This window comes from Petaurus breviceps, unplaced genomic scaffold (genome assembly GCF_028583685.1).
Source record: "Petaurus breviceps papuanus isolate PSGF00001 unplaced genomic scaffold, PetGlider_PUasm1.0 79, whole genome shotgun sequence".
NCBI classification, from domain to species: Eukaryota; Metazoa; Chordata; class Mammalia; order Diprotodontia; family Petauridae; genus Petaurus; species Petaurus breviceps.
The window spans coordinates 34,241,789-34,267,335 of NW_027186523.1; the positions used below are offsets into that span (position 1 = coordinate 34,241,789).

Genomic DNA, 25,547 nt, shown 5'->3' on the forward strand with positions numbered 1-25,547 from the left:
TGATCTGACAAATGTTTATTAAGAAACTCAACAACCAATTCAATCAATAAGCAATTTGTTAAATGCTACTACCCAGGAGCGCAGCTGCTTTGTACCCATCTGTGCCCAAGTCCACCTTTAACATAGGTTTGTGGAGCCAATCTAAAAGCAATAACAGGCAATCAAGGTTTTATAGAAGGAATGTGAGTCAATCCCATGCACTAGGAAGATTATTTTAGCAATGGTGTTGATGAATTGGAAGAACAGGAAAACCAGTTCAGGTTATTACACTATAGAGGTGAGAGGTTAAGAACTGAATTTGAATGGTGGCAATGTTTAGATAGAAGAATATGAGAATTTCTGAGTTTATTCAACAGGACTTGGTAAATAACTGGGTCTGAGACAGAGAGAAAATCCACTTTTAAGCTTGGTTTGATTTGAGAGATGTCATCAGTAGAAAAAGAGAACTGGGAGTAAAAGTTTAGGGGATAATAGAATTGCAGTCTGTTTTGGATATGTTGAGTTTAAGGTACTGGGGAAACATTTAAGTGATATCCAACAGTCAGTGGGAAATATGAACTTCAGCTTAAAAAAAAAAAGTTCAGAATTAGGAACATAGGTGTAGAGAATTGAAAACAGGTTAAAGATGAGATCACCAAAGTAGAGTGATTTGAAATGAGCCTAGGACAGAGACTTGGGGAATATTAATGCTTTTTCTATTGGTCAGAATGGTTTGAAACTGAAGTCCTAGTTACCAAGGATGTTCCATAGAAAAATACAGAAAAAGGTCCATTCTAGTCCTTTTATATATAAAACTATACATATGAAACTTACAGACCTTGAAAAGGGATCACAACCAAGACTGGACACAACTCTGGAAATGTTTCTTTGTTCAGTGAAACAGTCTGAATACGAGGCCAAAGTAACACAGGATTTGGCAGGATAAGTGGAAAACCCCACATGAACAAAGGTTCTGGAGAATTTTGCTCCTCTACTTAGCTCCATCCCCACATCCTAGTCCTAGATCATACTTATACAAAACAGGTATTCAATCTGAATCTTTAGCCTCAAGTATAGATATGAAACAGGGTTCTTAGACTTGGGTTTAGAATTGATAGGCAAAGAAAAATATCCCTCACTAAGGAGTTTATCAGTTCTGCCATTCCCTGCTTATTTGACCTTGAATAAGTCATTCCATTTGAGGCTTAGTTTCTTCATTTGTAAAACAGAGGAAGAATTCTAATTAGATGACCTCTAAGGGTTCCTTTTCAACCTTAAATCCATAACAATTTATTAGATGGGAATTTTCTGATGTCACTATACATATCATCCCGAGCTCCAGATAAACTGCATCTTTTCAGTGAAGGGCCTGATTGTTGATCCAAAGGCATGTTGTATGGAAGAGGAAGAAACTTTTTATCCTTAAGAACAATGTGCCTAATTAAAATGTTCCTCCACTCAGAGAAAGAAGGCTCACTCAGCCCCACCCCAAACACCCTGTGCCACGGAAGTTCTGTGTTCTTTATCATCAGTCATAACCTCCTATTCCTCCAAAGGGGACAGGGAAGCCACCATCATTCACAGTAGTGATTAGCAAAGCGCCATTTTATGCATAATTCTGGTGCTAAACCCAGGCATGATAACCAACACATATATTGTTATTTAAGGAGGTCTGAATAACCTAATACTTGGAGTTATTTCAACCCGCTTTGTAGCCCAATCTTAATTGTGAACATTAAAATGGACTTGTATGTGTTCCATCGTTTTTCTTGCCTTTTACGCTTTGAGACAATAAAAAGCAACAAAATAGGCTAAACCTAATGCTGGAGAGGGTACCAAGAACCCAGGAGTATGGATAGTATAAACTTTTCATGCTGCTCCCTGTACAAGTGGAAATAGAATCACTTTTTTCCAAGGAGAATTAATGTAAAGTTAAATCCCCCAAATAATGGAATTTTCTTTAGAAATTTAGTGTGACTAAACTTTCAAGGGTACTAGATATGGCAATACATTCCTTTTCATGTAGGAAACAGAAAAAGGTTTGCTCTAGGCAGGCCCATTGCATAGGCAAGCCAATCTTGCTGTAGAAGGCATTGATAAACATCTTTTCAGAATAATTCTAAGGGAAAGATTTTAGGACTCAGCCTTTCACATAATAGAAAGGTTCTATAGTATCCTTATCATTGTGGTATTGTATCAAGTTCACTTATGCATTTTAAGACCCTTAGGAATAGATTTTTTAAAATATTCAAATATATGACACAGATTTACCAGTGACAAATCCAATTTCCCTGTTGATGCTGTGCTGATAGGAAAAACAGCTCCTTGATTTCAAATATGTAAAGAAATGTCATGTAGTATCCATATGTAGATGTGCCTAGATTTTTTTCTTTGTTCTGATTCTCCTGATAGTGATTTTTCAAATTTATCTATGTTATTAGCCTTAGCTCTATATAGCAAAATTAGTTCCACTGAAATAGGTCCCATTACTTCTTACTAATAACTCCAGGGGGCTTAAATTCATCACTCTGTTACCAACTGAGTGGGGATCTAGACTGGTTCTCTAACCACAGACATATTCAATGGGCTCTATGTAAAGCCCTTCTGGTTTGGTACCACAGCCTGCTCTCTGCAGGCACTACCTTTGAGAACCCAGCGTTATCGACATACTTTAATGGCAAAAAGCTTTTTGAGGATGTTTTAAGTATAGCTAGAACTGAACTGTTGCCTGAAGTGATTATAAATTGTCACAACCATACACACGGTTAGCAATACTGTCAATAATCTATCTTTCAAAAATAAGGAAAATGTAATACAAGTTTACAAATCATTAATATAATGAAACTTTAGAATTATTCAAGACCATCTTTTCCATTTAAAGTTTAAAGACATAGCTTTCCCAAATCAATTGCTAATGGACTTTATTTTGCCTTCTGGGTTAAAAGGGCCCCATAGCTAATTGAGCAGGCCCTAGAACATACCAACTGTTGACATATCCCATAACTTTATATGCTTAAAAAATTTATTGATGTCTTTTGTTTTTCTATCAGTCATGACTGGAAATAATTCTGCATCCCAAATAGAACCCTCTATTTCAACAAATTAAAATAGATTAACAGCTGACAACATATATACATTTTTTTTGCCAGTCCCCCTACTTCTCTTCAATGAGTAATGTTTCATTACTCAAGGTTTATAATGACTTTTTTCAATTATTCAGTTCAGCTTCCTTTCACCAATATTTTCATTTACATGCTTGTAGTCATTCATATTAACATTTTGCTTCTCATTTCACTCTGCATCTGTTAATAAATCTTCCCATTTTCCTCCGAATTTCTTAGATTCGGCCACAATATTCCATATACCACTTTTCCAGTCATTCCTTACTTGATTGTACATCATCCACTGTTTTCAGTTTTTTGCCATCAGTGTGAACTATGAATATTTTGATTTTATATTAGACATTTGTTTCTGTCGGTGTCTTTGGAATAGATGTACGCTAAAGAGGATCAGTTAGGGAACATGAAATGTTAAATCACCTTTCTTACAATGCTACAAAATGACATTCAGAATTTGAACGATTTCATTATGCCATCAACAGTGTACAAGTGTGCCTATCTTCCTACCTTCTAATCAACATTGACCAAAAAACTTCTGTGCAGTGAGTTGAGGTGAAAATGTTTTAAGTTGTATTTGTCTTCTGACTCAAGGAGACATGGTTTCTTTCATACAGTCACTTAGTTTGCCATGTTTTTGAAAACTGTTCGTACCATTTGGTCACTATCAATCAGTAATGGCACTTTGTCAGATAAAAACTTCAACTCTCAATACACCTTGGTTATTAGTCTTTGATACACTACTTAATTTTCAAGATCCTATCACCCTCTCAGTTGAAATACTCCACTGTTTACAAGAGTGTTGGAACTTCTATTTAATGAGTGAAATGAAAATTATGTGAATCGCTCTATACTGGCTGACATCAAACTATTATTGTAACCACTATGACAATTAACCTGGAATGTAAATGAAGCACCTGATTTGTGGGTTAAACTGTTATCTCAAAAAAATCACACCAGCAGATTCCACTTTCTGATATAAGACTATAAAAATGGGGGGGGGGGATAAGGATCTCTCCCCATCCAAATATTAAGTAGGTACCATGGTATAAAAGGAAAAACACTGATTGGACTGGCCTCAAAATTATGACCCCTGACACTATTCTGCTATGCTGTGGCACCAATCTTTTTTTGGGGTGGGGGGCAGGTGAGGCAATCGGGGTAAGATCACACAGCTAGGGTCAAATGTCTGAAGGTGAATTTAAACTCAGGTCCTTCTGCCTCCAGGGCCGGTGCATTACGCCACCTAGCTGCCCCTTGTGACATTTATCAATGAATTCTCTGGGCTTCTTGTTTTAATTAAATCCAAACAATTCAGCTTGCATAGTCTATTTTGTGCTAAGTAGTGGGAAAATAAGAACTATTTCCACCAAATCCATGGTCTAAAGGACCTTATATTGCATAGAGGAAAATACATGAACACAAAAGTACATTCAAAGTAAACCAAAATCATTTAGGGAAAAGAAGTCAACAGGAAAGATCTTATATAGGAGATGGTACATGAGCTGAGCTTTTAGGGAAGTTAGGGGATTCCATGAGCTTATGGTGAGTAGAATGAATGCATGCTGGTGAAAAGCTATGAAGATAAATGAATTAAGGAGATGGAACAATATATGCAAAAAAAAGCAAGCTAATTTGCCTGGACAGAGGGGAATGTGTAGTAAGTTCGGAAAACTAAGCTGGAACTAGATTATGATAGGTTTTTAAATGGGATTTTTATTTGAGTCTAGAGGTGATAGGGAACCACTGGAGGGTTTTTTTGTTTTGTTTTTTAAGTAGGAAATCACTTTGGTGAGTGGGCAGTTTAGTAAGGCACAAAATTATATAGTGCTTACTACATATACTAGGCATTATGTTAAGCACTCTACAAATATTTCATTTGATCCTCACAACAACCCAACAAGGTAGGTGCTATAATCCACATTTTATAGTTGACGAACATAGAGGCAAAGTGACCTGTCCAAAGTAGTACGTGACTGAATTAACTGAAGTTTTCCTGACTTCAGGCCCAGCTCTCTAGCCATTGCCCCACTTGGCTACCCAATTTTAGAGGTAGGAAGATCAAATAGGGAGACTTCTGTAATAGTCCAAGTGAAAGATGATGAAATCTTGAACTATGGTGAAGACTCACTTAGCAAGGAATCGCCTACTATGGCCATACAAAGCACTGTGGTTGCAAAGGACAAAAGGAAAAAAAGATTCCCTGACCTCAAGGAAATCTGTAAATTACTCAAGGAAGTCATCATCCTAATTTAGGATACATAATTTCTATTCATTTTTAACAGAATACAGAACCTTGCCCTTCACCATTAATGAAATGGAAAGTAACATCAAACATGGAAATTTTACAAGGCTGCACTAGAGTGACTCTTGTGAAAGCTAACAATGTATCTTTCATTCAATTCTGTAGTTGTAGTAACAGCTAAACCAGTGTGAAGAGTCAAAAAAAAAAAAAACTATGTGGACTCACTCTTTAAAACTCCAACTACTATACATACATACCATTGCTTTTTTCAGCCAGGTATATTAATATTATGTTTTACATGTCCAAATGTTAAATTTAGCTTTACTAGCAACCTACTGAAAATAATTATATTAATACTTTTGTTTTCTCTTTTGAACTGAGATCACATAAGTATGGGCTAGAAGGTATTTAATGGATATGGAGTCCAAACTTTTCATTATATAAATCAGGAAACTGAGGCTCAGAAAGCCAATGGTTTTTCTAAGGACACTGGGGCAGTAAGGTGAGACTCATGCAAAGTGAAATAAAGCATTAAAAACATGTATATTAGGAATCATCAGTCCATTGCTCTTCTGGTCCATAAGACATTTATTAATTTGATATATGTTCTTTTAAGTGCTAGGGAAAATAATTCTCTCCTCCCTCATAGGTGAACTTAAGTCTTTAAATTTGGGTAGCCATATGTAGATAAAAGTGCCTACTAAGTAGGAGGCACAATAGAAGGCATGGTTACGGATTAGGAAAACCTTCAGATAGGAGGAGGCATTTGAATTGTGAAAATTAAGAAAAATCACTTTAGTAGCTATGTAGCAAATGGAGGCATTTCATTATGTTAAAAAAGTTGTGATTTCAAGGGAGGATTTTTCAAATTAAATAGTGTAGCATCTAAAAGTTTCAAGTCAAATAGAACTCTCCAATTCTGATTTGTTCTTTTTGCTAAAGGGTTACGTTATATAGTGAAGCTGTCAGTTTATTTGTGGAGCCTAAATTTTCCCTAAGTGTGGAACTTTAGTGCAAAAAAAAAACAAACAAAAAACTTTTTCATGATCCCCTAGATCATGTAGTAGGTCAACTGTTTCATGAGGTAACCTACCTGAATATTTTCATTCCCTCAAGTGTTTGCCACCTCCTCCAGTCACCCCTCCCCACCTTAAAACTAAGAAAAAATCCATTTGATATGGTATACAATACTTTGTTTTAGTAGCCCCCTGCCTGGAATGTCTATCAATTTATCCATCTCCAGGACCTTCATTGGCTTTCCATTTCTCAGTAAAATTCCTATTTGTCTTTGCATTTACACTGTTACAGGTCACTTAATGTAGTATTCTCTTGATACTGGTTACTTCACTTTGTATCATCAGTTCATGAAAATCATCCCAATCTTTCTGTGAATAATTCTTCATCTTCTCCTTAGTATTCTATTAATTTAGGCATCTTAATTTGGCCTTCCCCTATCAATGGAAAGTTTCTCTGTTCTCAGTTCTTTGTTACTACTTAGAATGAAGCTATGAATGTTTTGGTGAATACTGGCTTTGTCTTGGACTTCCTTAGGGTATATGCCCACATGCCCAGCAATGGGACTACTGGGTCAAAGGGTATGTAGTTCTCTTTCATAATTCTAAATTGAAATCCAGAACACCTGTGGACTCCATGGGTTCATAAATAGTATATCAATGTGTCTGACCCTCAGAAGCCCTTCCAGGCCTGACTTATTCTTACACAAACTTTTTACCATTCCAATTTGTATAAAGTAAATTGAAACTTATGTGTTTTCATTTGCATTTCTTTTAAAAATTTGAATAATTTCATTTGGCCTTTATTGTTGCTGTTCAGTCATTTCAGTAATGTCTGCTTTTCATGACCCTGTTTGGGGGGTTTCTTGGCAAAGATACTGGAGTGGTTTGCCGTTTTTTTCTCCAGTTCATTTTACAGATGAGGAACCGGGGCAAACAAGGTCCCACAGCTAGCAAGTGTCTGAAGCCATATTTGAACTCAGAAGGATGAGCCTTCCTGTCTCCAGGCCTGGAGCTCAATCCACTGTGGACCTTAGATGCCTTTCATTTGGCTTTGGTTTATACCATATGTGGAAGGCATTTGGCTTTGGTTTATACCATATGTGGAAGGCTATCAGGAGGAAGGAGGAATGAATGGATTTCTGTTTAACCCCAGAGTACAGAATTAGACTCAAAGTTGCAGAGATAGAAAAAATTAACAGCTCAAATTACTGAAACAGGTATTAACTGTCTTGGGAAGTATTGGATATTTTTTAACTAAGAAAAAGGATAACAGATTTAGAACTGAAAAGGACACTGAAGAGGCCATCTAGTTCAACACTTGCTTTATAAACAAAAACTGAAGCCGTTCAGAGAATGTAACTTGTATTATAGGATCAAAGAAGTAGTATGTGCTTGTGAAATTTGAACCCAAGTCCAGATACAAAGTTACTACTACTGGTGGTGATGCAAAAGATGGTTGGATAAATGGATGACTACTCCTTCATGATGTTATCAATTTAATTTTTGCTTAAGGCATATGTTGTACTAGACAGACTTTGAGGTCCTTTCCAACTCAAAGATTCTGTGAATACTTAAGTATATTTCAACTTTTAAAACAAAAGGCATTGCAAAGCAGTGAAACACTGGAGTCAGAAATAATACCATGTGAACATCAAGTTTTTAACTTCACATTCTTTAATTATAAAATGCAAATAATACTTGTAGCCCCTATGTGACGGGGTATTGTGGAGATGGCATTTTGTAAACCTGACAATGCTATACAAAATGGGAGAACTATTTAAACACTACATGAATGGGGTTTGTTTCCTCATATGTAAAATGGGGATAATATAACCACTATATGTTTTGCAAACCATATATTCTATAGATGTGAAGTATTATTCATTTGTTCCACAGGTAAGGAGTTACACACTTAAGTGGGATACAACGGCGATTACCACAAAAAAGAATCACAATCTATTCAACAAATTTCCTTAGGGATAAAGATTATAGGCTCAACAGTGATGTCTCAAAGTTTGCTTATATAATATTTCTAACTCTTTCTCATACTTTCACAATTGCTCTTATGTTTTCACTTTTCATTCAACTTTGTTGAGCCTGGTACCACAGAGGCCTTTTCAAATGATTGCTGGGAAGGTTAATGGAACTTAAAAGTTCCTTTGTATATATGAGCTAATGAAAGGCTTAGCCTTATTTTACCAACCACTTCAATCAATTAAAATTTAAATGACTGTGCTCATTAATATGATGAAAATACCTTTCTGCTTAGTTTTCCATGTGTCTCAAATATTTAGCCAGGTTCTATTTTGCTATCATCCCCCCAAAAGAGGATGGTTGCTGTTCTTTAGGTTTTTTCAGATCGAAAAGAATAAATCATTTACATAAATGGAGAAATAAGCATAATTATTTATGCACTCAAATTTATGTGGGACACTTTTAGTGACTGTCTTAGCTCTGGTTTCTTAAGGATGTTTTAGTGGATCTCTGATGAAAAATGGCTAGTGTTAACTCCACATCTTTCAATTCTCCCCTTCTTTCCATTCACAAAACTAACATTCTAGTGGAGACCTGCAATGATGCATCATGCTTGGACAACTTACTACAGGAGTTTCCTAACTAGTCTCCCGAACTCTGGTCTCTTCCTCCTCTAATCCATCTTTTATACTAGATGAAAATAACCAAGATACTCACCGTCTCATTTACCTACTCAAAAACCTTTACTGGCTCCCTATTGCCTCTAGGATAAAATATAAATTCCTTACTCATGCATTTAAGGCCCTCTATAATCGATCTCCAATTACTTTTGCAGCCTCATTTCACATTGCTCCCCCCATCACATGCTCTGTCTGCTCCAGCCAAACTTTTGGCACTACTAGTTGTCCCTGCTCCCCCCGCCCCATGCCATCTCTGACTCTAAGAATTCAAAGACTTTTCCCCATGCCTAGGGTACTCATTCTCACTTTCTCCATTCAGAATACTTATCTAAAGTTCAAATCAAATGCCTTCTCTTCCTCTAAGAACCTTCCATGACCTCTGGAGCTGAAAATGCTGATACTTCCCTAAAATAGTTTCTCATTAGGACATTTTCAAATAAGACCCCCATCCTCATTATACCTTCCTCTGTATTATACTTATTGTGCCACACTCCACTCTTAAAGGGTTCTGTTTCAGTTTTTAATCTACTTGCAATACTTTGGGCATAGTTGGTATTTACTAAATTTTGAGGGAGGATGAATAGGTAATCGGGGGTCAAGTGACTTGCCCAAGGGTCACTGAAACGGAATTTCAAATCAGGTCCTCCTGACCCTAGGGCCAGTGCTTTATTCACTTTGCCACCTTGCTGCCCTTTAGTAAGTGTTTTGAATCATTTAGGCAAGTTTAAGCAGAAATTAGCCTGCAATCCTGACTCTACAATTTTCACTGAAAACAAATCCAAGGATTAAAAGCTAATGAAATTCTGACTCAACAACTACATGCAATATAAAAATTCTACCCACTCCAACACAATACCTACAGCTACCAATTAGGCTCAGGAAAATGCTAATGGATTGGCAGAGGAAAATTAACCTGTGTCCAAATGCATACCTTAGAAACACATTCGCAAAATTTTGATCCACTTTTACTGGCTTCAGGGAATTAAAACTACAAACAATGTGGAAACAAGTCTTTCTGCATAAATAAGGGATAGAGTTTTGTGCACCAGGGGGAAAAATGTATAAAAGAGTGTAAACTATACTGAGTTTGAAAGCATACAGAACTGAAATAAGTCACCCCTAAAGGTATAATCACATGTTTTGTGTGCAACAATGCAATGTTTGGAACCATCTATAAAGTTACAATAATTGGGGCTATACCGAATGATTGTAGTATGCATGTTACTTTTGTTGATGCCATATTTCTTCTCATAAAATAAGAAGCTTAGCATTTAACCTTGAAACCTCTATTTAGTTAATATGATTACTGAATTGAAGGATGTATTTTATAAAATTTTTCCCTAGATCTTCTTGGCTCCTAGGTTCTTAAGATGATAAAAATATCCGAATACAGATTTTGAGCCTGCAAGTTAGCCAGAAGCTAACTAATATTTATCAACTGCAATCCCATCTATACTACCATTAACAAATGGTAGCATTTGCTTTATTTTTTTTGGAGGGGGAAAGGTAGGGCAATTGGGGTTAAGTGACTTGCCCAAGGTCACACTGCTAGTTTTTGTGTTAAGTGTCTGAGGCTGGATTGGAACTCAGGTCCTCCTGATTCCAGGAACAGTACTCTATTCACCGCGCCACCAAGGCGCCCCTTACTATATCTCTTTTAATGCAACCTAAGACTGCATGAACTTTTTTGGCGATCATAATTATATCCATTAGCTTATAGTAAAAACAAAAACCCTCCAAGATCTTTTTCAAATAAAACTTTGGTTTAGCCAAACTGAACCCATTCTTGAATTTTTGTGAAGCTGACTTTCTGAATTCAAGCACAGAACTCTACATTTTTCTCAAATTTCACCTTAAATAATTCGGTCCTTAGATTTTTATTATCCAAAGTGGCTATCCTTCCCTTATTAGTATTATACAGCAAATCTGATAAACATATAAGGTATATCTTAATCAAAGCCACTGATGAAAGTATTAAAAACAGATGGATTCTTGGGGCATTTTACTAGAGAATTCCCTCTGGGAGGGCATGGAGACATTAATTCCTTGCTTTTAGTCAATTAAACTGTTCCAAATCCCTATATTACTTTCTAGTCCACATCCCTATATCTCATCCAAAAAGATGACATGAGGGGCCAAATTCTTTACTGAAATCTACATAAACTATCTCCTCCAAGCCTTCTCCTTATCTAATATTTTATATATCTATACATATAATTCTCTGTATATTTTAAGGAAAGATTAGTCTAGTACGCTCTGTTCAAATAATAACACATTATCATTTATATAGAGCTTAAAGTTTGCAAAGTGCTTAAGGATATTCTCACTTGATGCTCACAATTCTGTGGTGTTGTTATCCCCATCCCATTTTGCAGATGAGAAAACTGAGGTTAAAGTGACTTGCCCAGGTAGTAAAGATAGTATCTGAGGCAGGATTACAACTAAGATCCTTCCTGATTCCAAATCCAATGTGCTATCCAGTGCACCACCTAGTTGCCCATTTCTTAATGAAGGTTATCAAATTAGTGTTTAGTGGTACCTAGTTCTAAAAGTTTACAAAACCAACTTAATTAACATTGCAAAATTTTACCAAGAATTTTAGTTAAGCTCATTAGCATGTAGTTCATAGACTTTTCCCAAAGGAAGGACAATGTTTGCTCTTTGCTGGTTCTGTAGGCATCTCTTATAATCCAGAATTTTCTAAAGAACATTAAAAATGGCTAAAAAAAAATTAATATCCACCATTTCTTTCAGTTACCTGGGATATTGTGCACTTGAACTCGAACTTTGGCAGTTTCACTGTCTTGTCAACCAATATCTTTTCACAGAATCATGGTGCTAAGAAGGAATCTTAAGAGAAAACTGAGGCCTAGAGAGGTTAAATTAATTGCCCCTGATGTCTTTACCCCCCAGTTAGATGAGAACAGTTGAGTTGTTCTGTCTTCTCCACATCATCTGATAGATATGGGCTTTTCCCTATCACAACTACAAAAGTCTTTTTTGCTGCTCTTTTCCTGAAGTTCACACTAAAGCAAGGTCAGATGTTTTTACATATCTATGGGAACAAAAAATTCAGAACCTTTGGAAGAAAGTCTTTTCAATTAGGAAAGGATTGGGGAAAATATTTTCATAAAATATCACACATCTTAGTCATTAGAATTGCTGAATTTTAGCTGAGATAAATAATTAAGATAAAATTTAAAAGGTCTGTAGAAGCTAAGATATTTCCTATGTTATTTTAAGAGATATAAACATAAAGGGTATATTCTAGGGCACAGTAAGAAAGCTAGGAAAATTTAGGACCTACTTTCCTATGATTTGTTAATTAGAGAACAGTCTTGACCCATACTGTTATTTTGCCACATTTACATGTTTAGAAAAGAGGGTATCTGCACTTTTCCTATAGATATCACTTCCAAAGACATCAACTTACCCTTAACAAACCTGAGTAATTTATAACCAGTAACTCTTTTAAGTTTATAAGGGTTAACTAAAATAAATATTGCATGTAGTTAAAAGTACAACATTTTATGGAGCCTAGCAAAGGTTAATACTATATAATAGCCCTTATTAAAAACTGCTACAACTTTAATTAGTAGGTAAGAGCATTAACCCTTCAACTCTCATAATGTAATATTTAGCTTGGCAAATTAGTGTTTCGATACTCTTTAGTATTAGCTTATGTTAGGCTCCTGGATAAAAGAAACTTATGCAAAACATATTCCCAACTATAAGACAATTACTTGGACTTCCTAATTTCTTTCTGTAAAAGAGATAAATAATTGTCATTAAACAAGTATTTCTCATTAACAAAACCTTTGTGAGAAAAATATTAAATGTTACATAAAATTTTGAATGGTTTATAACCTTCCTTAGGCTGGTAACATTTTGGATAAAGGTCCTTCCAAATGATGAAAAAATGAGATGTTACTTTTAAGCATTTTTTTTCATTATCTTTTGATATAGAATGCCTACTCACCCTCTGGAAATCTTTCCATTTATATTAATGTATCTATCTACTTTCAAATTTAAATCTATATAAGAGATTTATGTCTGCCATCATTAAACTGCCTCTAAATTTGAATAAGATAGCCTCCATTAAAAACACCAATAATAAAAACCAAGATGCTGTCATAACCTTTTGGGGACTCAGTTTTTATCATTAGTAAAACTACAAGGTTGGACTATAATTTTCAAGCATCTCTTTTATCTATAAGATCCTATAATCTTATTTAACTTTATAAAATACTTTTCCTTGAACTTATTTTAAAATAATGCTTAATGGGAGAAGCAATGAGATTGCTTTCACTTTTCCAATATTATAGTATTCCAAATACAACCCAACGTTTTCTGATTCTGGCTTATTACCTACTAGTCAGAGCAAAATCACAACTTCCTGGAGATTCAGTTTCCTCATCTGTAAAACAGGAATTATAATAATTGCAATACCTCTCTCACACAGCTATTGAAAACACATCACTGCAAACCTTTGAGATTCTTATACAAGTGTAAGTTATTATCACCTATCTAACAGAGTTGTGATATAAGTGCTTTCTAAAGTACAAAGTGCTATAAAACAATGAGTTATGAGTTTTTAGATTTTTAAGTAGCTCCAGATTTGGATTTTAGAGTCAAACAGATCTGAAAATAAAGGTTTTTATATAACAATAAAGCACTGTGGATACAGAAAAAGGAAACAAAATTTGCCAAAAAGATTTGACACTTAAAACCTCTAATAAATTAATGCAAATTTATAATACAGAATCATAGATTTAAAGTTGGAAGTTACCTTGTAGATAATTTTAGTTCAGAGAAATCAAATGCCTATAACCGCCTGCAATACTGCTGAATCCAATTAAAATACAACCGGGAAATACTTAAATAAAAATACAATAGGTAACATTACATTGTAAAATGGGGTTCTTATGTTAGAAATGAATGGCAAGTATTAAGAGAGAAATGCTGATTAGACTAGGATAGGGTCCAAACAAGGTCAATAGGGAGCCACAGCCTCTTGTTGCCCTCTTTACACTATTGAACATTAAAAATAAAGCTTGAAAAGCTCATGAGAAGAGGGTTGTGGCTCACCTCCTTGCCAAAATCTAAATATTCTCCAAACAGAGAGAGGAGGGAAGGTTACTACAACAATCCCTTCTTATACAAGAACTTTCTTCACCTTTCACATCCTACTCCCTCTTGATCCCCACTATCATACATCTTAAACCTTTAGATGAGGGACAGAGCAGTTTCTCATAGAAAAAAAAGTTGGGACCCTCAATGTAGGAAAAGATTCTTCATAAAAGTTAAAGATAGCTAACTTTTTTGAATACTGATCCTATTGCATGATTTTATTTAACATACAAATAGTTTCTTTTAGTACCTGCTAATTAGCAGAAATATATGATTACAGACACTAGTTCCTTTAATAATCACTTTTATTGTACCTTTTTCATTTGTTTTTAACTATCTTTTTCTTGTTCATGTATTTGTTCAAGCTTGGATACTTATTTTTTTCTTGTCAATAAGACCCTCATATTATCATATGAGCTTAGTAATGAGATGACTAGGTATGAACTATTTTGCAGCTCTCCAAAAAGAATCCAGTTTTACAGTCCCAACAGCCTAAGTATGCTTATTTGTGAAATTATCTAGATAGCCCTAGAACAGGAAAGAACACACGATCAGTTCAAGCTCTACTATAATCCCTTCTGGAATCATCTAGTATGTCAGCCAAACATCAGCAGGCCAAGAAGAATTTGGGGCAATAACAAAGAGTTGCTAGTAAATGGGCAACAAGGCACAAACATGGAGAAGCAAATGATTTTCCCTTCACATACCACCCAGGGGAGCACTGTTAATGTTGCTGTTCAAAGGCCAGTTCTTTCTATCCATTTTATGCCATAAAAAAAAAATCCTATTTAAAGCCCATGTGACTCTGCTTATTATTAGACTGTAAGTTTGTAAGACTTAAAAAAAATTCTTTGTGTAAGAATGCTTAACTTTTGGGTAAAAAAGAAAAAAAGAAATCTGAACTTCATTATAGCTCTTTGAGGTTTATAACCAGTTGCTTTTCATATCATTTGGGTTGTGTAAAAAAAAAAAACAGCCTTGTGCTGTAACATACAAAGACCCATTAGAAAGGATTCTTTTCTCTCACCATGTAACACTGTATAGTTTATAAAATGACAGGAGATTTAGATTATGAAGCATTAGCATTTCGGTGGAACAAACCAGTTTGCTGAGAATCTATCCTGTCAGTGCATTATCTGTGTGAGACTGATGTTTAAGGGAGTTACCCACGCAACTTGAGAAAAGATCTTGTTGTTAATAATAATTACTTTGTTTTTATAATAGTCTTTCTTCTAAGAAGCTCAAAGTACTTAAGAACACACCACCACCTCGAGGGAGACAGTAAGAACCGGACTGAACAAGAGAAGTATAAGGAGTTCTACTAGTTCTACTAGTTCCACAAATTCCACAAACAAATTACTCCTACTTCTCATAACTCCATTTGTTTTCAGCTTGCTTAAGTATTAGGGTGCCTCTTATATAAGCCTTTGAAAATTTGTTCTGTGAGGTCTAAAGAAGTTTGTGTTAAAAGAAGGCCTATTCTCTAGCTTCATACACCTAACTATTGTATATCCTTAGAAGTTTGTAAAAATATATGTCCTAAGCTATGCTGACCCAATTTTTTCTTCTTGCCTTCCTTAAACAAAGAGGTTCGATTTTTTTCTCATGTTCATTTGATTATAGTTGCAGTGGCTCAATATTAAGTATAAGAAATCAAAGTGGAGTTCTAAAAATAGTTGTAACTCAAACTATCACAGAAAAACTATGACCAAATAAATACAATTGTCTTTGAAAAAAAAAATAGCCATATTAAAAAGACAGTATCACATCAAGCTCTAGCTGTAAAGGCCCTTGGAGTTTATCTAGCCCAACCCTCTCACTTTACAATTAAAAAAAACAGAGGCTCCAACAGGTTGAGCTGATGTGCCCAAAAGTCACACAAGTATTAAATATCCAAAGGTAGGATTTGAACCCTGGTTCTCAGACTCCTGTGCCACTGTACTTTCCACTGTCCTATCTACTCATCAGTGTAAAGTACACAACCACCAACAATAAAATTGTATTAAGTTTACCAACATAAGTATGTCATGCACAAGCTTTGAAAAAAGTTTTACTGGAATAGTGAGTAAGAAGGTGAGAGGCCAATGTGTTCTGACCACATCTGAGACACTGTCGTCAGTTCTTCATGCCACACTCTAGGTAGGACACCGACCAGCTGGGGAACATCAGAGGACCGAAACCATGATGGTTATAACACACAGACATACATAAAGAAGAAACTGTGGGGTGGAGGAGCAGAAAATACATGGTTGCTGAGTTCAAGCTGAATGTGGAAGAAAGATCATTTATTCTGTTAGAAAGAAGCAAATTTAGGCTTGACATAAATAAATACTTCCAAAAGTAGAATAGGCTGCCTCAGGAGGCAGTTTCATCACATTTACAGGTATTAATATTTTCAGTGACAAAAATCATTGATGAATAAAATTGAGAGTGCTGACAGTGCTCAAATTAAATATATTCTCAAAAAAAAAATAAAAATCAGTGAAAATCAGTTTCTTCACAAGGAAGACAGTAGTATCAAGACTATCAGAGGAAGTCTAGCCTAAAAATTCTGAAAATATATTAAACTTCATGCTCATAATATTAGTTGTGGAATGAGTTAGCAATGAAATTTTTAGCTATCACAATGTTCTTTTTAAAAAGCATTAGGTAGAAACTTCTTTGGACTCATGAAAATTAATCACTGGTTTCCAGCTCTCTGTGTAATAATGTCAGTCATAAACAAAGTATTTTAATGATCCTGGTAACCTGGAATATTTTATACAGCTAAAAATATGGACTACAGTTCAAAGCATGTTAACTTTGTAATTATGCCTTTTTGTAATGTATGAAAAATCATTTTGGCCAAAAGATCTCACATTTTTCTGAAATGGTAGATGGTAAGGCCTAGCTTTTCTTGCTATACAGTTGTACTTTTCAAAAGATATAGTACAGGACTCTTTCCTCTAGGTTTCCAACCCAAGTACTATAAAAACAAGCTACTGGCCCACAATAGTTCTAAATGAACAACCCCCTCCCCCCATGTTGCTGTGGCTCCCACCCCACCCCCTTCAAAAAAAGGGAAGAAAAAAAGCAAGATAGAGAAAAAAAATTCTACTGTCACCTATGTCCTACTTAAAACAAAGGACCATGCTTCCACTGAGAACTGGCAAAAAATAATTAGGAAACAGCTGCAATGCACTTGGGAGGATTCAAGTATAAATCAGCATTTCAAGCTCATTTGTCTATGTAACACTTTTGGGTTTGAAATAAATTGACAAAAGCCAAAAGTGCTGGTCCAGTAGTTCTAGAATACCTACAAGGATTAGAAAGTCAGTAAAATTTTGTTTCAAGATTAACAAAATTAAATTTTAACACTGAAAAGCTGCTTCTGTATAAGTATTTGCTACACAATTCACATTTAATATTTGAGAGGGGGAAAATATCACTAGCATAAAACCTCTATTTTCATTATAAAGAACACTCAGGGAAACAACTGATTAAATGTACTGTCATACAATAAAGGAAAACTTTATAGAGATTTCTACACTGAAGTTCTCAAGATTTAACTATTTTTTAAAAGATTAATTATGACTTAATAGTCTGGGTAGCCAAAAAATAAAGTCAAATTGTTATATTTTACAAACTGTAGACAAAGAAACAATCTATGAAGATTAAGTCACTCTGGGGAAGGGGTGCACTATCATCTCATTTTGCATAAATAAACAAAACCATGGAAACAGCAACTCTCAATTTCCTTTAGGCTGGTAAAATCATAACATTTATCCCTCTTGCCACACCATCCCCTCCCCCCACCCAACCCTATGGTAAGTAGAGGAAAAAAGCAGGCTTATTCCCAAAGGACAGTGTGGGATGTATATGGACAAAGGGGCATTTGAATGAATCTATACTAACTTGCTATGTAACTTCGGCCAACTTGTTTTGTCCCCGTCTTTTTACTCTTCTTTAAATGTGAAGATTTTAAACTAAATCTTTTCCAAGGTGTCTTCCAGCTATAAACTTACAGGGGTATGATAGTAGGTGAAGCGAGTATAGGGCTAGGAAAGAATAGGAGGAGAGGTCAATAACTTAAAAGGGTTAATTAATCTGACTTGCACATTAGGAAAATGAATCAACTAGTAATGTGGAGGAACAGGCCATGAGAGAGAAGAGGCAGTGGAAATATAGAAGTAAAATATATAAATAATGTAGTATAACTATACAGCAAATATTGAAGTCACAATGGAAATACAGAAGTATTATAAGTAATTTTTTCAGTTGTGTTCATCTCTCTGTGATCCCATTTGGTGTTTTCTTGGCAAAGATATTGGAATGGTTTGCCATTTCCTTCTCCAGCTCATTTCCCAGATGAGGAATGAAGGCAAACTACATTAAGTGACTTGCCCAGCGTCACACAGCTAGTCAGTATCTGAGGCCAGATCTGAACTAATGAATATGAGTCTTCTTGATTCCAGGCCCAGCACTTTATCCACTTAGGTGCCCCAGTTACAGAAGTATAACTGATAGAATTTGGAGGTTCACACCCCAAATTACTATCTGACCAAGTTACTTCCCCTCCTTGACCTTCATTTGCCTCATCTAATAAAACAAGGGTGGAATTAGATAACCTCTGAGATATCTTCCAGATCTAAATTATTTGGAAACCCTAAACTGAGAAGCAATTTCATAAGGTGTGTATACACATAGATACACCGACAGACAGACAGACACTCTCTCTTTCTCTTTAACCAACAATCCCTTTGACAAAAGGACAGGCAGTTCAAGAGGACAGCATTTTAAAAGTTACAGAAAAAAACTTTAACAAATTAAGATACTAGTGGGTGACAAGGAAGGAAGGGAATGAATAATTGAAAGTTTTAAAATCAAATATTCAAATATATATGTATATATATATACCATCTTACATGTAATTGGGAAATAAGATATACAGGCACTGAGGCATAGAGATCCACTGGAAAAGTCGAAAGGGGTGTGGGAGAAAATATGGGAGAGGGCAGATTGGAGGAGGGGATATCCTGTGGGACTGCTATTTTGGGGCAGTGGGTAGGGGAAAAATGGGGAGAAAATTTGTAACTCAAAATCTGACAGAAACAAATGATGTAAATGAGAAGTTAATAAAGCATTAAAAAAATTAGAAAGGAAAAAAACAAATTAAGATACTAGGTCTCTACATAAAATGAATTTCAGAAAGGACCAATTAACTTTTATTGATTTGTGAATGGCTTTAGCTAGGGACTGGATGTGTAATATTAAGGAAGTAATTTAACCTCACTTTACTCTAGGTCTCGAGACCCTATATGGGGATCTTGAAAAATTTGACAACAATAAAAGGTTTTTGAACCTGCAATGACCAAAAATCAATTAAAAATCAAAAGTGTAATAAATCTGAGGTGTTTCTGACGGGGCTTGCCCATGTTGCATTGGAACATAAAAACATGCACACATTGTACTGCGAATGCCCTCAGGCCCTACAAGTGGAAAAAGTTTAAGAAGCCCTGCAACTCTAATAGGACAGTTACAGAGAAACTGCTTGTACTAAAAGCTTCTTGCTCTTAACAGAATAAAGCTGAAGGAAAGGATTATGTGCTAAAATGTGCCTTTCCTTCATGAAATATTTTCAATACTAGGTTTAATCTATTAAAAAAAAGAATAAGAGCCTAAGCCAAGGATATCTAGCTCTAAATCTTACATTGTTTGTTCGGTTTAAGAGCTCTTGCAGAAGGGGAAAAGAACAGCCCTGCAAAGTGAAAAAGGAATAATGGATGAATTTTATCACATTATATAATAGCTTTTTTTCTCACAGCAAGTCTTGTGAGGCAGGTGCTTCTTTAAGTCCAAGTCAGGCCCTCTATCTCATTATATGTCAGCATTTAGGAAAAATAATATCTACATGGGGGACTCTCCTGTTTTGAAGTTTTTAATATGCCATCTGCAAAGATACATGTTTATTCTGTCAAACAATAATTTACTAAAAGTTTGCTAGGAGCCATACCCCTTAATAAAGGTGCTGAGGAACACAGTATTCTACTGCAACATAGATACTATGCACTTTCATTCCCTGAGAAGCTGCTAGAGGTAAGGGAGGTGATGGAATCCTATTAGGATAAAGCTGCCCCCAGTCTATTTGATACTCTGACTTCCTGATAGGCCCCACTGAATAGCAGGCCCACTGTAATTACCTAGCCACTCCCCCCTCCCCCCACAATCTTAACTTCTTCACATATGCCTAACTGCTCCCTAGAACAGGTATGCCCATGAACTCATATTTCTCACAAAACAGCAGGGAGGAGGGCGATTCCTAAAATTAAAACCTTTTGCACAAAAGTCTATCCTCAAAATTCTAGTTTGAGATTCATTTGGCCTGGGCAAGTACTTCACATCCCATTAAACTAACAGGTTGCTAAGGCCTGAAATTTAATCTCCATCCCCTCTGCCAACATCATGGCTCAGGCCTCTTTTCTCTCTCTACCAGATACCAACCTCCTATGATAGTCTCCCTGTTTTATAGACTAGAGCTTTTCCACATGGCTAAAAAATTAGTTTTCCTAATGAATAAAAAGTTTGATCATGTTATTGTGTAAAAACATTTATGATTCCCCACTAGTTAATGAAAAGTCCAAAATTTGTAGTTTAATACTTAAGGCCTACAAGCTAACAACTTCATACATGCTATACTCTAGTCAAACTGGACTATATAGTGTCTCCAAAACATCACACACTTTATCTGTCTTCTTATATACTTCATCTACATTTCCTAGCAGAGGGAAAATGTCCTTGAACCACTACCACATTTTCCTCAGTGGCTATTTCAAACCTCCCCTATTCATCTTAACCCTTCAATATCACCACCTCTTCCCTTCTTTAGACAATAAAAGCCACAAGCTACTTCTTTTCTATTGCAAACCTCCAAACCCTTCCATATATCATTCCTCATATTCTTCTCCAATTAATAAGAAATTAAAACACTTAAGTTGGGCTTTGAGAATACAAAGGTAAAAATCCAACAGTTCTTGACTTCAAGGTGTTTTCATTGAGGTATAGAGAAAAATCACTCACATATATGTAAATATATAAAATAAATACATGGTAACTTTGGGGGAGGAAAGGCTTTATGGGCTGAGTTTTAAAGGAAATGAGTTTCTACAAAGTGGGTGAAGAATGAATGCATTCCAAATATAAGGGAAGTTAATTTAGATAGGATTGTCATGTAAGGAACAGTAAAAATCCAATTTGACTCAGTAGTAGAGAGCAGTCAAGATAACACTACCAGTGGAATTTGAACATGGGAGTGACACAGGCATGTGATTTAAGAATAGCATTTGGAGGCTATGTGAAAGATGGAGATACAAATCTTCAGATAGAAGAACTGCAGGTAGTGGTCATGTGAGTAGAGATAAAGAGGCTGGATGAAACGTGTTATTGATCTCTGAGTTGTTGTGGCTCTCCTCCTTTGCCAAGCTCTCTAGTTGTACTCAATCTAATTTCTGCCCAGAGCTTGACCCTTAAATCACTCATTGTTCCATCTGTTCCCCCTCATTATCAACTTCACCTTACAGTTTTCTTACATGATATCTTTTACTCCTCTGACTTTGGGCTGACCACCCCAAAGCAGTTCATTCCTCACTGACCCATCTTCTTCCTCAACAAAAATAAGCAGAACACCACTTGAAAGTTATATGACCATATTAAGATGCAATAAAAATCAGTGAGGTTTCAAGTGATACCTAGGTATCAGTTCAAATATAAGTTCAAGCATCATATGTTTGAATGTAGTATTTTTGTGTGATGCTCTGCTTAACAGTAAATGATTATTTTTATTGAAAAGCAGTACTAGATGATGGATACAGCCTAGTCCCTATGTCAGGAGGATCTGGGTTCAGATTCTACTATACACATACTGGTTCTGTGAACCTGGGAAAAGTCCTGTAACCTGTCCCCAGAATAAACACCCTTAAGGGAAGAAAATAAATATTTTTTAAGCACCTACAACAAGCAAGTACTGGGCTAAGGGCTTTACAACTACCTCATTCTGATCCTCACAACCACCCTGGCAGGTAAAATTCTATTATTATCCCCATTTTATAATTGAAGAAACTGAGGCAGAAAAAGGTTAAGTGACTTATCCAGGGTCACATACTTAAAAGTAGCTTTGAACCCAGGTCTTCTTAATTCCAGGCTCAGCACTCTCCCCAAGATTAAGTTGCAGAGCAGGGGCTGATTAAGGAAGGGCAAAGGGAATAATAAACAATTTATACAGCACTTACTATGTGCCAGGCACTCTACTAGCTCTTTACAAACATTTTCTCACTTGGTCCTTACAATGACCTTGAGAGGTAGGTGCTAATACTGCCATACTACAGTAAAGGAAACTGAGGCAAACAGAGGTTAAGTGACTTGCCCAAAGTCACAAAACTAGTAAAATGTCTGAGGCCAGATTTTAATTCAAGTCTTCTTGACTCCAGGTCTAGCCTACTACTTACTATCCACCATGCAATTAGCAGGGTGAATTCTTCAACATGAGCTCCCTACAGGAATGAAATCAAAGGTCCAGTCCAAATAGTAGTAATTTGACAGTTAGCTAGAGGAATGGTAAATAGCAAAGTACAATATGGCATAATAGAAGGATCTATCACCCTAAGACGTGAGCTTGAATTACAATTTTACTTTTTTTTACATGTGACCTTACTCGAGTTTCTTTAATATCTACCATTCTCCTTCTCCAGGTCATTTTACAGATGAAAAAACTGAGGCAAAGAGCGTTCAGAGATTTGCCCAGTGTCACAGAGCTAGTAAGCCTTGAAGCCAGATTGGAACTGAAGATGAGTCTTCTTGACTCTAGGCCCAGCACTCCATACACTGCACCACCTGGCTGCCCCAACTTCTATATAGCTTTGCACAATTTCTACTCTGCTAAATCTTAAGTATTTCCGTTTCTTAAATTTTATTTTTTGGGTATATTTATGTACATCAAACCTGAATCAGAAAAATCTTTCCCATCTGAGGTTTAGAGATTCCCTTGAGAGGAAATGAGAACATCTGAAAAATTAAAGGGAGGCAGTCCTGTAAGTCTTCAATGTTATAGTATTTCTAAAATGTACCAGTACTCAAGCACTATATATTTGCATTATGGAATAGCTAACATTTTAGGAGGAAGTAATTTGGGAAATACACATTATCATTCTGATTATTTTACAAGCTAGAAAACTTTCAAAATACTTTTTTGATCACTGCTATTATTACATGTAGTTTTTGGCATAATATAAGTTTAGTTTGTTCACTAAGCCTGGAGTGTATTTTGACCTTTGTTCCACAATTATGGTCTAGCAAAATAATTAAAGGTATAATCCTATCTCGTCTAAATGTTGATTAGGCATGTTTCTGATCCATTTGCTTGAAGGAATTTTTGTAGATATATTCTAGATCTTAGGCTCCCTTTCCAAAGAGGGTCAAGTCAAAACAGAGATAACTACAAGATTTTATTTAAGTGGTGATGTGTGGGACTAGGTTTCTGAATTTCCTTCCAATGCCGATTCTCTGCTTTCTCGTTCCACTTCATAATGCTGAAAATATAAGAAGCAAAAAGTTTCAATGAGGTGAAACCTGAGATGAATCCTGAAAGGAAGAAAAAGATTCTGAGGGTATTTTTGCTAAGGGATGTTGAGCTATCCATTATAGGCAGAGATGTTCGGAGATCCATTACAGGCATGATTAATAGGTCCTACAAATACAAGGTTAGACTATAATTTATAAAGGACAAATGGATAATGATATGAGTCTTGTGAATTTCACAGAAAAATAGGTTTGACAAGAAACTTGATGGTAAGCTTCAGATTGGATTTCCATCACTAGTGGAATGGTTAAAAATTTGGAACAAAGGAGTACACTGTAATCAAAAGATCACAGATGTCTGGGAAACCCTGAACTGATCCTTATGGAGACTTAGGATACATCTCTATGTTATTTTTTTACCCAATAAAATATTAAAAGATAGTTTTAGTGATTACAGAAGATCTCAGATATAGGAATGTTGATGACCAAAGATTAGAAACTCAATCACAAGTTAGTATTAAGAAAAGCAATCTTTTTGGGTTTAAGAGAATTTGCCTTTGATTACATCTACTCCACATAGCTTTACCAACACGGCAATAATATAACCTGTCATGTCTCCCACATAAGAGTATCTTCTAACACTTAAAAAAAAAAAACCTCTATAACTGACGCTATTTTAACCAAACAAGAGAAGTAAAAGTTTTTTATTGTGTAGACAGTGTATTCTACGAGTTATTTAATTTTTTTCCCATATGCTCAGTGACATTTGTACAAATAACTATTAACTACTCCTAAAAAATTGGTCTTTTTATTTATTCAGTGCCTCACCAATCAATTTACCAAAAAAAATATTTTATAGCACTAGAAAAAAAATCCTAACAAAATTCATCAGGAAGAACAAAAGGTCAAGAATACCAAGGGAATCAATGAAAAAAATGTGAAGTAGCTTAATAGCACCAGATTTCAAACTGTATTATAAAGCAATAATCATCAAAACAGTCCGATACTGGCTAAGAAATAAGGGAGGTGGATGGATCAGTGGCACATACCAGGTACACAATACACAGTAGTAAATGACCACAATCTAGTGTTTGACAAACCCACAGATGAAAGATTTTGGGAAGAAAAATCACTATATGATAAATATTACTGGAAAGCAATTTGACAGAAACTAAATTTAGACCAACAATCTCACAATGTACACCAAGATAAGGTCAAAATGGGCATAAGATTTAGACATAAAGGATAATATAATACAAAGAGCAAATCAGGGAAGCATAATTTACCTGTCAGATCTATGGAAATAGGAAAAAATTATCACCAAAGAAGAGACAGAGAACATTATAGGATATAAAATGGATAATTTTGGTTACATCAAATTAAAAAGGTTTTTACATAAACAAAACCAACGGAGCCAAGATTAGAAGGAAAGCAGGACTTTTTACAGCAAATTATTCAAATATATACAGAACAGTCAAATTTATAATACCTATCATTCTGCAACTGATAAACGGTCAAAGGATTGACGTAATTTTGACATGTAATTTTCAGAAGAAACCAAAGTCATGTCAAAATGTACTACATCACTATTGATTAGAGAAATGCAAATGAAAACAACTCTGAGGTACCACCTCACACCTATCAGATTGGTCAATATGACAAAAATGGAAAATGACAAATGTTGGAGGGGATGTGGAAAAATAGGAATACAAATGCACTATTGGTAGAGTTGTGAAGTGATACAACCATTCTGGAGAACAATTCAGAACTATGTCCAAAGGGCTATCAAACTGTAGATACCCTTCAACTTTGCTATACTACTACTAGGTCTCTACCCCAAAGAGATCAAAGAATAAGG

At 35.4% G+C, this 25,547-nt stretch overlaps 1 long non-coding RNA gene across 1 annotated transcript in view; it reads right to left on the reverse strand.

Annotated features, from left to right (window-relative positions):
• LOC138175906 (uncharacterized) overlaps window positions 1-25,547 on the reverse strand; it is a 36,841-nt gene continuing 11,294 nt past the window's right edge. The window contains exon 2 of the long non-coding RNA XR_011172118.1: window positions 1-25,547. This exon is cut by the window's right edge and continues 5,473 nt beyond it. This is a non-coding gene — a long non-coding RNA (uncharacterized lncRNA).